Source organism: Rana temporaria, chromosome 1 (assembly GCF_905171775.1).
Source record: "Rana temporaria chromosome 1, aRanTem1.1, whole genome shotgun sequence".
NCBI lineage: Eukaryota > Metazoa > Chordata > Amphibia > Anura > Ranidae > Rana > Rana temporaria.
Window position 1 is genome coordinate 201,382,182 of NC_053489.1, and position 14,515 is coordinate 201,396,696.

Consider the following 14,515-nt stretch of genomic DNA (forward strand, 5'->3'; position numbering starts at 1 on the left):
AGTAGGTTGTTCACTTTGTAAAGGAATTTTCTCTTAGCTTGCAAAGAATCGGGTACAAAGAAAGTAAAGAAAAACTGTGTCTTTGCTTGCATTTGATTTGATTATGACATTCACCTCATTTATTAAGATAAAGGCAAATTATCTTCCAAACTGAGCTCCCTATTTGCCTTTAGTAAATCAATGTCTTTTAATCACATGTGTCAAGCACAAGGTCCACGCATCAAATTTGTCCTGCCAAGTCATTTCACGTGGCCCTCGCACCCAGGGCTTTTTTTAATCCATAATGTAGCAGAACTCCGATCCACCACCTGTGGCTTTTTCTCTTAATTCCATGCTCATCATTTTCACTTATAAACACAGAAGCCTTCCTCTTGGCGGCTCTCACAGATCCCTGCCTGTCCTGCACTCATGACGGGGGCAAGGGAGATGCAAATGCATGTGCAGTGTGGTATATAGCATCACGTGGTAAGCTGCACTGTGCTCTCGGTCTGTGCCTGGGTGCACAGATGCCAACCAGTAATCTCTATGAAAGTGAAAGAGAGAGAGGCAGAGCCACCTACTAGAACCAGGCCTGGTGGGTAAAACGTGAGAAAGCTTTTGGGGGAGGGGGGCTGTGGAGGAAGATGTGTGCAGAGGTTATGGATGGTGGGGAGTGGTGCAGAAGTCAGAGCTGGGGGGAGGTGAAAGCAAAATGTGGACAGCCTGTGAAAAAAAATCTGAACCCTGCACACTGTGCATAGCACACCCCTAAACTCTGCACTCTGTATGTAGCGCACTCCTCAAACCTGCACTCTGTACAAAGCGCACCCCTGAACTCTGCACTCTGTGCATAAGACACCCCCAAACTCTGTATTATGTAAATAATGAATCCCTAAACTCTAAACATAATGTATTGCTGGCATTTATTGCCTCTTTAAGATTCTCCCATTGTTCTCTGTGAAAAAAGCCCTGGATAAATCTATATAGTCTTACAGATACAACCGGCCCTTTGAGTGCAACCATAATGCTGTGATGCGGCCCACTGTGAAATTGAGTTTGTTATTACAACAAAACACCACAAATGTTCAAATTTCCATTCCGCAATTGTCATTTTGCAGGTCTGCATTTGACTAACATCTATGAGGGAATAAATATAGATTTCACTTTACTTTGGAGGCTTAATAATACATGCAATATCGTTTTTACTTGCCAAAAGCTTAGTTGTTTTGTGAAACATCTTTTGCGATACATATCCCAGGCAGACAGTACTGTAAAGCTTTTTAGCTGAGAAATTCTGTTGTGTGTGTTGAGAAATCTTTAGCTTCCACTGTAGGAGCTTAGCATGGTGAAAACCAGAACACTACTGATTGAACAATAAAGAAGCAGTAAATTCTAGTATCTTCTTACTTTGTTCTCTCCTTTTGTCAGCATGTCCAGAGTAGGGACGAGCCCAAACATTTACCCTATACGTTGGCAGCTAAATGTCATGTACAATAGAAGTATTAATTCTGCATTTACACATGACAGCTTCCCATTGTCAATGATTGTTAAGGGTGCCAGGGGGTGCTGATTTGCTGACTCTTTAACAAGTAACATCACTGGCCTTATACACGTACATGACAATCCCCAGTAATGTAAGCAAAGAAGTGGGAACAGTTTAATTAAAGAAACTAAAAAGGGTGTGGGGACCCCTTACTCATACTAGGTCTTTTAAATCTGATATGGATTTTAAGGGGGTGCCCTACATATAAAAAAAAAAAAAAAAAAACATGAGGCCCCCTAGGAAATCCATGCAGGTCCATTTGGTCTGACATGGATTTTTAAGGGGGGTCTCATGCAAAATAGGAAAGGGTGTGATGAGTGTGAATGCCTATCAGCTCAGAAAAAGTTCCCATTGATTTCAGTGGGGTTCAGGTTTAGCATCCAAACTTTTTTGAAATCTGCCAAACCCTACTCAAAGCAAACTTAAGGCAGTTTGTCTCATCCCTAGTTCAAAATTAAAGTGATTGTAAAGGTAAATTAAAAAGAAAAGACATATGGAATTGCACAGAGTGGCCGCAAACCTCCTCTTTTTGGGTCCCCCGCTGGTGCTCTTGGGCCCTCCCCTCTGTCCAGTGCCCCCATGGGAAGCCACTTCACACCCGTCCCCTGCTCCCTCGTCACTGGCTTTGATAGACAGCAGTGGAAGCCAATGGCTCCTCATGCCCCAGAAAAGCCAGTGATACCCCGAAGTGAGGGGAAAGAAGAGCTGGAGACGTGCATGGTGCTGAATCGAATGGGGGCTCAGGTAAGTAAAGAAATGCATTAAGGTAAAAAATATTTAGGCCTTACAACCGCTTTAATACATGTATAATGCAGTAGAGCCTGATTGGCTCTTAGGCCCCTTTCACATGTGCGGACTGTATGTCCGCATTTTCATCCATCCGTTGCGGATAAAAACAGGACATACATTGGTCCCTATGTGATTGCGGGTGTCAGCGGATGACCATCCGCTGACACCCGTAATCACCCGCCTCCGCAAAGCTCCGATTTTTCGGACGGAAGAAAATCCTATTTTTCTTCCGTCTGGCGGATCGGAAAGGGTGAACACGGACATACGGTCCGTGTTCATCCGATCCCTCCCCATAGGGGAGAGCGGAGGAAAGACAGGGCGGTCCCTGCACAGTGTACGGGGACCACCCTGTCAGCCGACGGCTCAGCAGGGATTTTACGGAGGATCCCTGCTGAGCTGACGGACACACGGAGGTGGATCATTACTGATCCGCCCCGTGTGAAAGGGCCCTTAGTGCTTGCTTTCTACTTTCTGTTCAAATTTTGCTGCACAGGGATTACAGTTAACTGATATTAAAGCGGGAGTTCACCCATTTGTAAAAAAACATTTTTTCTCCCCTTAGCTTCCTGCTCGTTCGGTCTAGGGGAATCGGCTATTTGTATTAAAATATGAGCAGTACTTACCCGTTTTCGAGCTGCATCTTCTTCCGTCGCTTCCGGGTATGGGTCTTCGGGAGCGGGCGTTCCTTCTTGATTGACAGCCTTCCGAGAGGCTTCCGACGGTCGCATCCATCGCGTCACTCGTAGCCGAAAGAAGCCGAACGTCGGTGCGGCTCTATACTGCGCCTGCGCACCGACGTTCGGCTTCTTTCGGAAAATCGTGACGCGATGGATGCGACCGTCGGAAGCCTCTCGGAAGCCTGTCAATCAAGAAGGAACGCCCATTCCCGAAGCCCATACCCGGAAGCGACGGAGAGGACGCATCTCGTAAACGGGTAAGTACTGCACATATTTTAAAATAAATAGCCGATTCCCCTAGTAATAACGAGCAGGAAGCTAAGGGGGAAAAGTGCCCTCTAAGGGTGAACCCCCGCTTTAAGACAGTTTTTAAGTACCCATTTTACATGTTGTATTTTTTTTATTATATTTCAGCATTTATTGTGTTATTTACATATATTTGAATGTAATTTTTCTTTAAAGTGTAAGCCAAAGACAATTTTCTCTACTTTTGGATAAAGTATGGAAAGATTAAAACTGCTGCAAGGTTTTGCTGCTATCTGGTGCTCCGTTAGAGAGATTTGCCCTCATTTCCTGTCTTGCTGAAATTGGTTTCATCAGACATGAATTGAGGGAAAACCTACAAAATAGACACAGACAAAACCAAAATCTGGCAGGTATACATTTTATAATTTCTTTGTTTCTGTTCTAAGTTGATTTCCTGTATGGTAAAACATTATTGGAAAGAACAAGAAGTGAGGAAAGTTCTCTAACTAAGGTTTTGATTGCAGGTAATCAAAGGGAGTTCTAATCCTTCCCCAATCTATCCATAACTAAGAAAAAAACATTTTGGCTGGACATCAGTAGCAGCACTGAAGCTCTGGAAACATATTAGTCAAAGATGAAATCTCCTTGCATCTCCTTGTACAATTTGCAAAGGGAGCTTGTACAAATGAGATAGATCTTTGTATTGCAGGGATTCATTGTATGTCTTCGGTGGATATAGATTTGCCATAAAAATCTCCATTAGCAAGTAGCTATAAGGGCATTTGATGAACCATGCTCACAATGATGCATTCCCAGATAAAGAAACTGCAATAAATGAGATGAGATTAATCTATTTGGTCTTATTATATGCTTTAATTCAGGCCACAATAATCTCTCCCTGCAAGATTTTGGTAAACTGGCGATTAAAGTCCTAGAGGTTAACAGAGCTGAGCTCTGCTTTATGACGCTGCTTCCCTTTTGTTATTATTTGCATTGTGTCTATATATCCCTTTCATAGTTCTTATTAATATTTCAAGAAAATATTTCTGGCACTGCACAATGTGACTGACGGAACATTAAGCCATGCTCTAATGGGTGTAATAAGCTGTCACTTCTAGGACATCCAAAGTAAGTAATTATCTCGTTCTCAGCCTGCTCGTTCAGGCAACAGGCAACTTTATGTTCCATAGAGGGAATGAGAGGCTGATAGTGCTTCAGTACACTTTGCTATAATTGTTATGTGGAATTTAGCTGTGTAAGTGCCACATGAAATTCTTTATATTGGTAGACAATGTGAATGTATAATCTAGTCTGTGAGTGGTTAGTTGTCCAGACTCTGGTTTTCTATATATAATAAAGCCCCATAACCAGAGCTTTTTTTCTTAGAAAATAGGTGCAGGAACTCAACCACGACCCCGTTCAGATTTCAAAAACAGTACAAGGGTCTTAAAGGGGCATTAAATACCAGGATTGCATTACATACAGACTGCAGAGTTCAGGGGGTTACACACAGAGTGCTGAGCTGTCACTTGTAAACACAGAAACCAGACTTCTGTATTTACAAGTGATTGTGGTGAGCAGGCACCAAAGGGTCTGAGCCAGAGGTGGTGGAACTGAGTTCCCCCAAGTTCCCCCTGAAAAAAAGCCCCGCCCATAACTGGGCGTAAAGTAAACCTATACTAACATTTTTAAAACTAAATTCAGCACTGTGTGCAGCTGTCATTCTTAAGTGTGTGCTCCAACCTTAGCAGCACTGATGAATGTTCTCCCTGATGCCCTGTACCATAATCATAAAATAAAAAAAGTTCTGGGTATGCAGCACATGTATACAGCCTCCCCACCTCACACAATTCAGTTCTCTGTGCATGAGAGGCCAATTACAAGGCCTGAGCACAGCCCCTAAGTGTGTCTACTATACACTGCCAGTGTTAGTGTTTGCATGCATTACTTTAGGGTCTATAAATACTGTATATTTACTTTGTGTGTGTATATATATATATATATATATATTTTTTTTTTTTGTGAGCTGGAAATAGGTAGCAGGTATAATGCTCCCTGGGGTGAGCAACTCTTTCAAGCACAGATATCAGTCTAGTGATTTAGGTACAAGCAGTGGTAAATGTATTAGTACTGTTTATTTACAGACTATATACAGGTTTACAGCTGATCCAAAAAGAGTTAAAAAACTATAAAAAAAATACCATTGTAGGTTCAGTTCACTTCTGGTTTGTTCACTTTGTTGCCAGTCAAGCCCTGAAGAAAGGGGTACTTAGACCCCTGAAACACATTGGATCATTTTTGAATTTTACCCCTGACCTTTAATGAAATAAAGTTGTATCTGGACCTTTTAGCAGTGGTGTGGCGCTTCAATTGCAACCATTTTTTTGTAGCAAATGAGTCATCTTTTACTTAAGATTACTCTTCTATTTGGATGACAAACCTGAAAATGAAACACTAGTTATGTTATGCTAGATTAGTCTACTTGTGGGTATTTAGTGATCCTTAAATACATCTATTGCACAAAGGTGAATCTGCAACTTGTAACAATTTTTCTATTATTAATAAAAATGCCTGTATGCGTTGGGCCTTAAGTGGTTCTAAAGACAGAAGGTTTTTTACCTTACTTTATGCATTAAGGTAAAAAACCTTCCCTAGCCCCCCTTATACTTATCTAAGCCCCATCTTGATCCAATGATGTGCGTAAGAACAATGCTTCTCCCTGGTCTCTCTCTCCTCATTGACTCACACAGCAGTGGGAGCCACTGGCTCCTGCTGCTGTCATTTACAGCCAGTGAGCCAATGAGGAGAGAGCTGGGGGCAGGGGCCAAGCCATTCTTTCTGTGTGATTGGACAATGTGTATTCACAGTAGTGCAGCTCAGGAGCGAGCCTGCTCTAGTGCCCCCTTAGCAAGCAGCTTGCTATTGGGGGCACTTGACAGGGGGGAGGAGCCAGGACTTCCGGTAGGGGACCCAAAAAGAAGATGATCAGACCTGCTTTGGGCAATGGTTTTGGTAATTGGTAAGTATGACATGTTTTTACAATCACATACTGTGATGACTAGTTTGTCTCTGAAGTTTTCCATAATGCAGTCATAGTAAAGTTAGTAGTAGCAGTAATGGATTTTTTAATTAAAGTTGAAGATATTTTGCTGCTTATCAAACTAAACCAACTGAACTGAACCAAACAGAACCAAAGAAGCTTCTTGGATGAACAGGAAAAGGTCTTCCACATTACAGAACAAGTCCAATTAAATATGATTAACAACCACTAGCTATTCAGATAAAATTTTCTTTGATATTTTGTAATCTTTCTATTTAAAGCGGGGCTTCACCCTATAAAAAAAAAATATATATATTTTTTTCTTCTAGCATAAAATTCGGCATAGTAGCCTGTCTTAATTTTTTTATCCCCGTACTCACAGTGTAATCGTACATAGAAGATTCCGACTGCCCACGGGGAATGGGCGTTCCAATCCAGACGGAAGGTGATTGACGGCCGGCTCTGGCGCGTCATGCTTCTCCGGAAATAGCCGAAATAGGCTTGGCTCTTCACGGCGCCTGCGCATAGTCTGTGCGCAGGCGCCGTGAAGAGTCGAGACCTACTCCGGCTGTCTTCGGGGAGCGTGACGTCCCAGAGCCGGCCGTCAATCACCCTCCCTCTTGAAAGGAACGCCCATTCCCCGCGGGCAGTCGGAATCTTCTATGTACGATTACACTGTGAGTACGGGGATAAAAAAATTAAGACAGGCATACTGTAGCTCGCGCTACTATGCCGAATTTTATGCTAAAAAGTTGTTCTGCAGGGTGAAACACCGCTTTAAAAAAAAAGTAATGTAATTGTATTTATTTATGTATATTTATTTCTATATTTACATGCAATGTAATTTTCTAATTTACAGTAACAACTTGAATTTCTTTACTACATTCTGGCAATCTTTTCCCAAGTTTGCACAGGGGTCCATGTCACATAAGGTTTATGCTGTTAAACTCAAAGTTCAATACCTCTCAAGCCCAGACCTTGGTCAGAGAAAAAGTCACTTAGAATAGGACTAAAGCCTCGTACACACGGCCGAAAATCTCGTCAGGAAAAAACCCGTTGGTTTTCCTGACGAGATTCCTGGAAAGCTTTCTTGCTCGCCGTGTGTACAGACACACCATTCAAAATGACCGCTGTTCTTTTGAATGGCAAGAACGTGGTGACATCATCGACTACGACGAGCATGCGCTCATCACATTCGATGCCGTCTCCGCCATCTTGCTTCACCCTACCTATGCCATGGAATCTACCGCACATGCGTCAAAGTCATTTCGAGCATGCGCGGGTTTCCACAGCGACAGGTAAGTATACAGACGCTCGGGTTTCTCGTCGGGTTTCTCGATAGCAGGATCTCTATTTTTCTCGTTGAGATTCCCGGCAGTTTTTCCGACCAGAAACCATACACACACACATGGATTTCTCGACAGAAAGCTCTCCCCGCAGCTTTCTTGCAGAGGAAACCGTTCGTGTGTATGAGGCTTTAGGCCAGGGATATGCAATTAGCGGACCTCCAGCTGTTGCAAAACTACAAGTCCCATCATGCCTCTGCCTCTGGGTGACATGCTTTCGGCTGTCAGAGTCTTGCTATGCCTCATGGGACTTGTAGTTCTGCAACAGCTGGAGGTCCGCTAATTGCATACCCCTGCTTTAGGCCTTTCTATTGCAAGGGTGCACAACAGACTTTTTCAACTATGCACATTTTTCAGACTAAAAGATGAGATATTAAATTATGCAGAATAGTTTCACATCTTTATTGTTTAAGCTTTCAGGGAGGAAAATATCAGGAATTGAACGTTATTCTTCCACACATTTTACTTGAGATCACAGGTCTGTCTGTGTATCAGAGCAGAGATCTATAAAGTGACCTGAGGCATACATAACTGAAACTGGCCATGCACACATTTCTCACATCCCCTAGTTCTGAAGCCATTACTGATACTTGATTTATAGATGTCTTTCTAGAACCATGATTGGCCTGTTATAGCCTTCTTTTAAAACGGCACAGAATTCTGGAATGACATCTATTATCCTTATATTTCACAAAATAGGTCATTTATTCTATTTGTTATAGCAAAAAATCACTGCAGTCCCAGAAAAAAGGAGAACAATCTGGCACAGTAAAAAATTATGTTAGCAATAAATGCAACAATTCACACATTTTTTTTTTTTTCAGAAACATTATTTGATATTTAAAGTACATTACATGACATTTAAATACAGATCTGTCTTGAACAATAGGCAGGTATTTTTATTAGTACACAGCAACAATAAAATATATTATATGAAATACTAAGTACACTACTTGCTGTATACATACAGTATGTAGCACTATTATAATAGATATTGACTTACAGATGACCAGCAGCTACATTGCAAGTAACCCAAGCTCAATAATTTCAGTAAGGTCCCAGGCACATTCATAATCAGGTCTAGCTCTTTCCTCAATGTGTAAAAAATGGGTGGCAGTCACTTTTATGAGCTCAAAGCAGGAACATATTTATTACAGTTTGGAATAATTAGGAAGGAGTGTGAGAATCAGGGTATTCCCAAACCCATGGGTTTACTCAAATACTAGACTAGGCTTCAATTCTCTTCTGAATGCCTCCTTTCAAAGACTTCTCTTTCTTTCTCTTCTGATCAAACTATGCTAGATAGATACCAACAGACTTTGGCTACCTGAAGTTTAAGGTTCTAGCGGCATCTTAAACTTGGTCATTTAAAGCAGGAAAGCTGAGGGGTTCATGTGGCGCCTCTTACTCAACCAGTCACTCATGACCTCTCGTGTGGTGGACCACTACAGTTGCTTTCTCTGGGCCAGAACTTTATAGCCCTATCTTTGTGTATCCCTTTAAGAGGGGAGAATCCGGCTTCTTTCTCTGTTCATCTAGGCCCAGAGGGAAGGGAGGGACAGAGATCTTACAGTAGCATCCTAACTGGTAGTCCTCCAAAGAAAGAAACGGCTGGCAACTCCGTATCCTCAATATGCATTTACCTGCCTTGTCTTTGAGTGGATGGGAGGACACCTCAGCTTGGGCACTCTACTTAAACTTCCAACCAACACCTAGGTCTCTATGTCTAGGTTCCACTGTTCAGAGCCATACATTGCCTGTATTAAATGATAGCATCCTAACAAGGCAGAAGTTCACGAGGGAAGAGACAGAATAAGAAAGGTCCCACATATTCAACAGTTTTTTAGCACACATCACCAAGTTCTTAAAACCCGCTGATTGGCTAGGTCTTTAACCACTTCAGATCCGTAGGATGTCCTGGGACGTCCTCCACTTTGAGCGGTGATATCTGAATGATGCCTGCAGCTGCAGGCATCTTTCAGATATCGCCGTCTTCAGCTGGCGATTCTGTGCACCAGAAGAACGATCAAAGCGGTGGTCCGGTGCTTCTCCGGGCTCTCCCGTGCCATCGGGGGCCCGGAGAGCGAATCGGCCGGCGCTCATTGGTGAACCATAGAGATGACTGGTGACCAGACGGTCGCAGTCATCTCTGAGGCCCCATACACACGAGAGGATTTATCCGCAGATACGGTCCAGCGGACCGTATCCGCGGATAAATCCTCTCGAGGATTTCAGAAGATTTCTATGCGATGGCGTGTACACACCATCGCATTGAAATCCGCGCTGAAATCCTCTGGCGATGACGTGTCGCGCCGTCGCCGCTATTATGACTCGGCGACGGGCGCGACGCTGTCATATAAGGAATTCCACGCATGCGTCAAATCATTACGACGCGTGCGGGGAATCCCTTTGGACGGATGGATCCGGTAAGTCTGTACAGACGAGCGGATCCATCCGTTGGAATGGATTCCAGCAGATGGATTTGTTGTGCATGTCAGCAAATATCCGATCTGCTGGAATCCATCCCAGAGGAGATTTCTCCGCGGAAACAGATCCGCTGGCGTGTACACACCATAGGATCTATCCGCAGAAACCCATTTGCTGGGATTTATCTGCGGATGGATTCTATCGTGTGTATGGGGCCTATGACCGTCGGAGGGCCGGGCGCGACGTTATGACGTCACGCCCGGTTCCCGGAAGTAAACAAAGCCGCTATCGCGGCTGTCGGCATGTAATCGGTGAAATTCTTTTCACCGATTTCATGCTTGTAAGCCTGTAGGAGAGATGTGGGGTCTTATTGACCCCACATCTCTCCATAAAGAGGACCTGTCACACTGATTCCTATTACAAGGGATGTTTACATTCCTTGTAATAGGAATAAAAGTGATCAAAAAAAAAAAAATGTCAAAAAAAGTGTAAAAATAAAAAAATGAAGTAAAAGAAAAAAAAAATATTTAAAACGCCCCTGTCCCGGTCGCTCGCGTGCAGAAGTGAACGCGCATGCAAGTCCCGCCCACATATGTAAACACCGTTCAAACCCCACATGTGAGGTATCATCGCGTGCGTTAGAGCGTGTGCAACAATTCTAGCACTAGACCTACTCTGTAACTCAAAAATAGTAACCTGTAAAACATTTTAAAACGTTGCCTATGGAGATTTTTAAGTACCGAAGTTTGGCGCCATTCCATGAGTGTGCGCAATTTTAAAGCGTGACATGTTAGGTATCTATTTACTCGACGTAACATCGTCTTTTACATTATACAAAAAAATTGGGCTAACTTTACTGTTTTGTTATTTTTTAATTCATGAGGCGTTTGAAAAATTATTGCGCAAATACCATGCGAGAAAAAAAGTTGCAATGACCGCCATTTTATTCCCTAGGGTGTCTGCTAAAAAAAAAATATATAATGTTTGGGGGTTCTGATTAATTTTCTAGCAAAAAAATTTAGATTTTTACATAAAGGAGAAAAGTGCCCAAATAGGCCCGGTAACGAAGTGGTTAAAAAACTCATAACTATGGACACAGAAGTCTATTATTAAAATGTATTTTATGTTTACTCAGCGTTTGGGTTTATAAAAAATTTCTAGTTATCAGCTTTTATCCGACACAGATTGTTCCCTTTAAGGGGTGTCGGATCAGACTCCTGTTTTGTGTGCATTAGTCTAATTTCTCACCTCCTTACAGCTTATCTTACACAAGGTTGGGTATGTGAATCTCATACGATGACATGAGAGTATAGTCTGCTCTTTAGAGTTATTTATAGTTCTGGTTGCTTTCTCGATCTCTCCCTGCTGCTCACACCCTATGCAGTCTGATTTTTCCGAGACGTATTGTGAAGATTTGCTTGTATCATTTTTATTTGTTTGTCTCTGATTTTCTGCTCTGAAGTGTACTGAGAGCACTATGATGTACATCTCTTTTCTTCAATAAAATAAAAATTTTAAATCGGAAAAAAAAACTCATAACGCAGAGTACCACAACATGTTGGAGTATGCTCAGTTGCAACTGTCCCACTTTTGTGTGCTGTTTCCTTTAATACATAGTAGTTAGAGCAGTGCTTAGGCAGGGTTTATAATATAAATAACTCTTGGTCTGCCAGAATCATACAAAGTCAGACAACACACAAACAATGGTTAATAAAAAAGTAAAAACCTAAGATAGATAACAGATGGTACCACTTTAATATAATTTCCTTCTGAAGTTTAGAAGAAAAAAAATGTTTTTGTTTTTAGATACCAACATTTAATTTTCTTTTGAAAGGTTTTATTTGCAATTAAATATATATTTATAAAACCATATATCTTCTCTCACAAAAAATCCTCCCCTTTCTTTTTCAGGCTGCTAAATGGATACTAGTTATAGGCTGCATGCTATACTTATAGCACAGACTCCCACATTCACTTGTTTTGAGGAAAAAATATCTCACTGAATTACAAGCTTTCTGAAAATAGTCACTGGCTGCAGCCAGCTATAGTGGACACTTCTTTCCACGCTGTGGCTCAAAAGTTTTCCCCTCAGGGTCAGTTATCAGGGCTGAATTTGCTTTCCCTGCCGCCCTTTCCCTGCCGCCCTTTCCCTGCCGCCCCAAGGCCAGGTTCCGCAACGCACCCCCTCCCAGCCAACCGAACCACCCCCCCAAATCAACGGAGAATGGAAACCAGGTGGCAGGAGCGGCACGGTTAGTTGAACTATTTTTTGTTTATTTATTTTTTACTTTTTTTATCACTTTTTTTATTTGTATTTATTTGTAGCTTGTCATTTACTTTTTTTATTTTTGTATAATTTTCTTTTTATTATTATTTTTAAATCTCTTTATTAATTTTCTTATTATTTTTAATATTATTTTTCATATTCTTTACTCTTTAATTACTTTTTTATTTTATTAATTTAATTATTTAATTATGAAGACGGTAATGAAGACGGAGTCCCAAAGACAGAGCCAGCAGAGAGAGGTGTGTGCAGGGGGGGGGGGCAAGGGAAGGATGGATGGCAGCACACATTTTACAAGTAATTTTGGAGACATTGCCGCAATCACTTGTTAACGAGCGAGTGGATTCCGCCACACTGCATTTAGTCCTGCTAGAAAGCAACTTACCGCCCTTAACTGTATGTTCTGGGTGCCGGAGGACTCCATGCCGCTCCTCGGCACCCTGCCGCCCCGAGGCCTGACCTCTGTGGCCTTGTGGGAAATCCAGGCCTATCAGTGATGAGGAATTGGGAGATTGCTTTTCTATTATGTTCTATGAAGAACGTTGTGCCCTTCCAGATACAAGGAATCTTAAAATGTTTGTTGACTGCAGCCTACAATAGCAGACATTTTTTTGTCTTCATTGTGGTCCACTCTATAGTGAAATAACGCAGTTCTAATATCAACAGAGCTATACAAAATAGAATGATTTGTGAATATGTAAGCTTCACATTTTCACTTAAAGCGAACCTTCAGTCATGTTTTCAACTTTCCACCTATTAAATCTTCTGCCCTTGTTGTTTTATCTTTGGATAGTAAAACATTTTTTTTCCTACCAGTAAATACCTAGGCATATGACATCATGCACAGTGCTTTCTCTCTCTCACTCTCATGAGAGTTTGCCCAAAAGAGAGGGGAGGGTGAGTCATAAGAGGGCCAATCAGAGCTGCAGAGCTGGAGGTGTGCCTTTGTATGTCTATGTAAATCCAGGAAGTGAACAGGCAGCAGCTTAATATTTTTATTACAAATTATGTGAGCAGACTGCAGTTCCTCTTTTAGGGCTCTTTCACACGGGGCGGATCAGTGATGATCTGCCCAGTGAACCTCTGCTTGCTCATCGGGGATCGCTCCTTTAACCCCCGCTGAGCCGGCGGATGACAGGGCGGTCCCCGCACACTGTGCAGGGACCGCCCTGTCTTTTCTCCGCTATGGGGGGATCGGATAAACACGGACTGTCTGTCCGTGTTCACCCGATCTGATCCGCAGACGGGTAGTAAAATAGGGCATTCCTCCGCCTGCAGAATCGGAGGATTGCGGAACTGGGTGAGATAGGTGTGAAAGAGCCGTAAGGCATTTATAATCATCATTATATTTCTACTGTGCATTAAGAACATGCTATGATGGTATTTTTTGCATGCCATTTTTTTTTTTAATACAAACGATTTTATTGGAGTTTTGAAAGCATAACAAGATAACGTCATTTACATATGATGTCTGAATATAGCTATGAGAGAATTAGTACATAACAAATATAATACTAAATTCTTATACAGTAAGGATATTATAGCGTACTACGTTTCGTTCCTTTCAGGCCTTGTACTCACGACCGGATCTGTGCGCTGGAAACTGTCTGCCCGACAGTTTCCGGCGTACAAGGCTGATTTGTGTTTTGTTCCGCTGGCGTGTACACACCAGCGGACCAAATTCCCGTCGTACCGGAACGCGTGCACGTAAACTACGTACGACGTCACTATAAAGGGGAAGACCAAAGTTAATGGCGCCGCCCTCTGTTCCTCTTTTGCTAGTTACGGGTTTGCTCGTGTTAGTGAAGGTTTGGTTAGAGCTGATTCGCGCTTCTCGGTCTCCAGGCTTTGACAGCGTGTATTCACGGGTTCAGTGCGTGTGCTTGCGGTAACGTAGTTGTCATTCGGCTATAGGCAAGCAGGTTGTTTCTGCTTTAGCAGTTGCATCCTGTGCGCTCGTATCTGTTTGTCACGCGTTTGTCGCAGGTAGTGCTGGATTTGCGAGTGCTTTCTGTTTCAGTGTGTTCTTGACTGACCAGCCGGCCGGTTTGAAGCCATGATGGAGCAGCAGCGTCAATTTTCGCGAGTTGGTGCTGTTTATGGGATGGCTGCTGGATATGTTCATTTGTCCAGTACTTTGGCCAGAAACAGGGGGCGGAGGCGTTTCTGGACCAAGAATTGGTT

General features: G+C 42.5%; 1 protein-coding gene across 1 annotated transcript in view; it reads right to left on the reverse strand.

The window, feature by feature from the left end:
- Positions 1 to 14,515, reverse strand: part of GALNT9 (polypeptide N-acetylgalactosaminyltransferase 9) — a 467,683-nt gene that overhangs the window by 257,264 nt on the left and 195,904 nt on the right. The gene's annotated exons all lie outside the window — the stretch shown is intronic.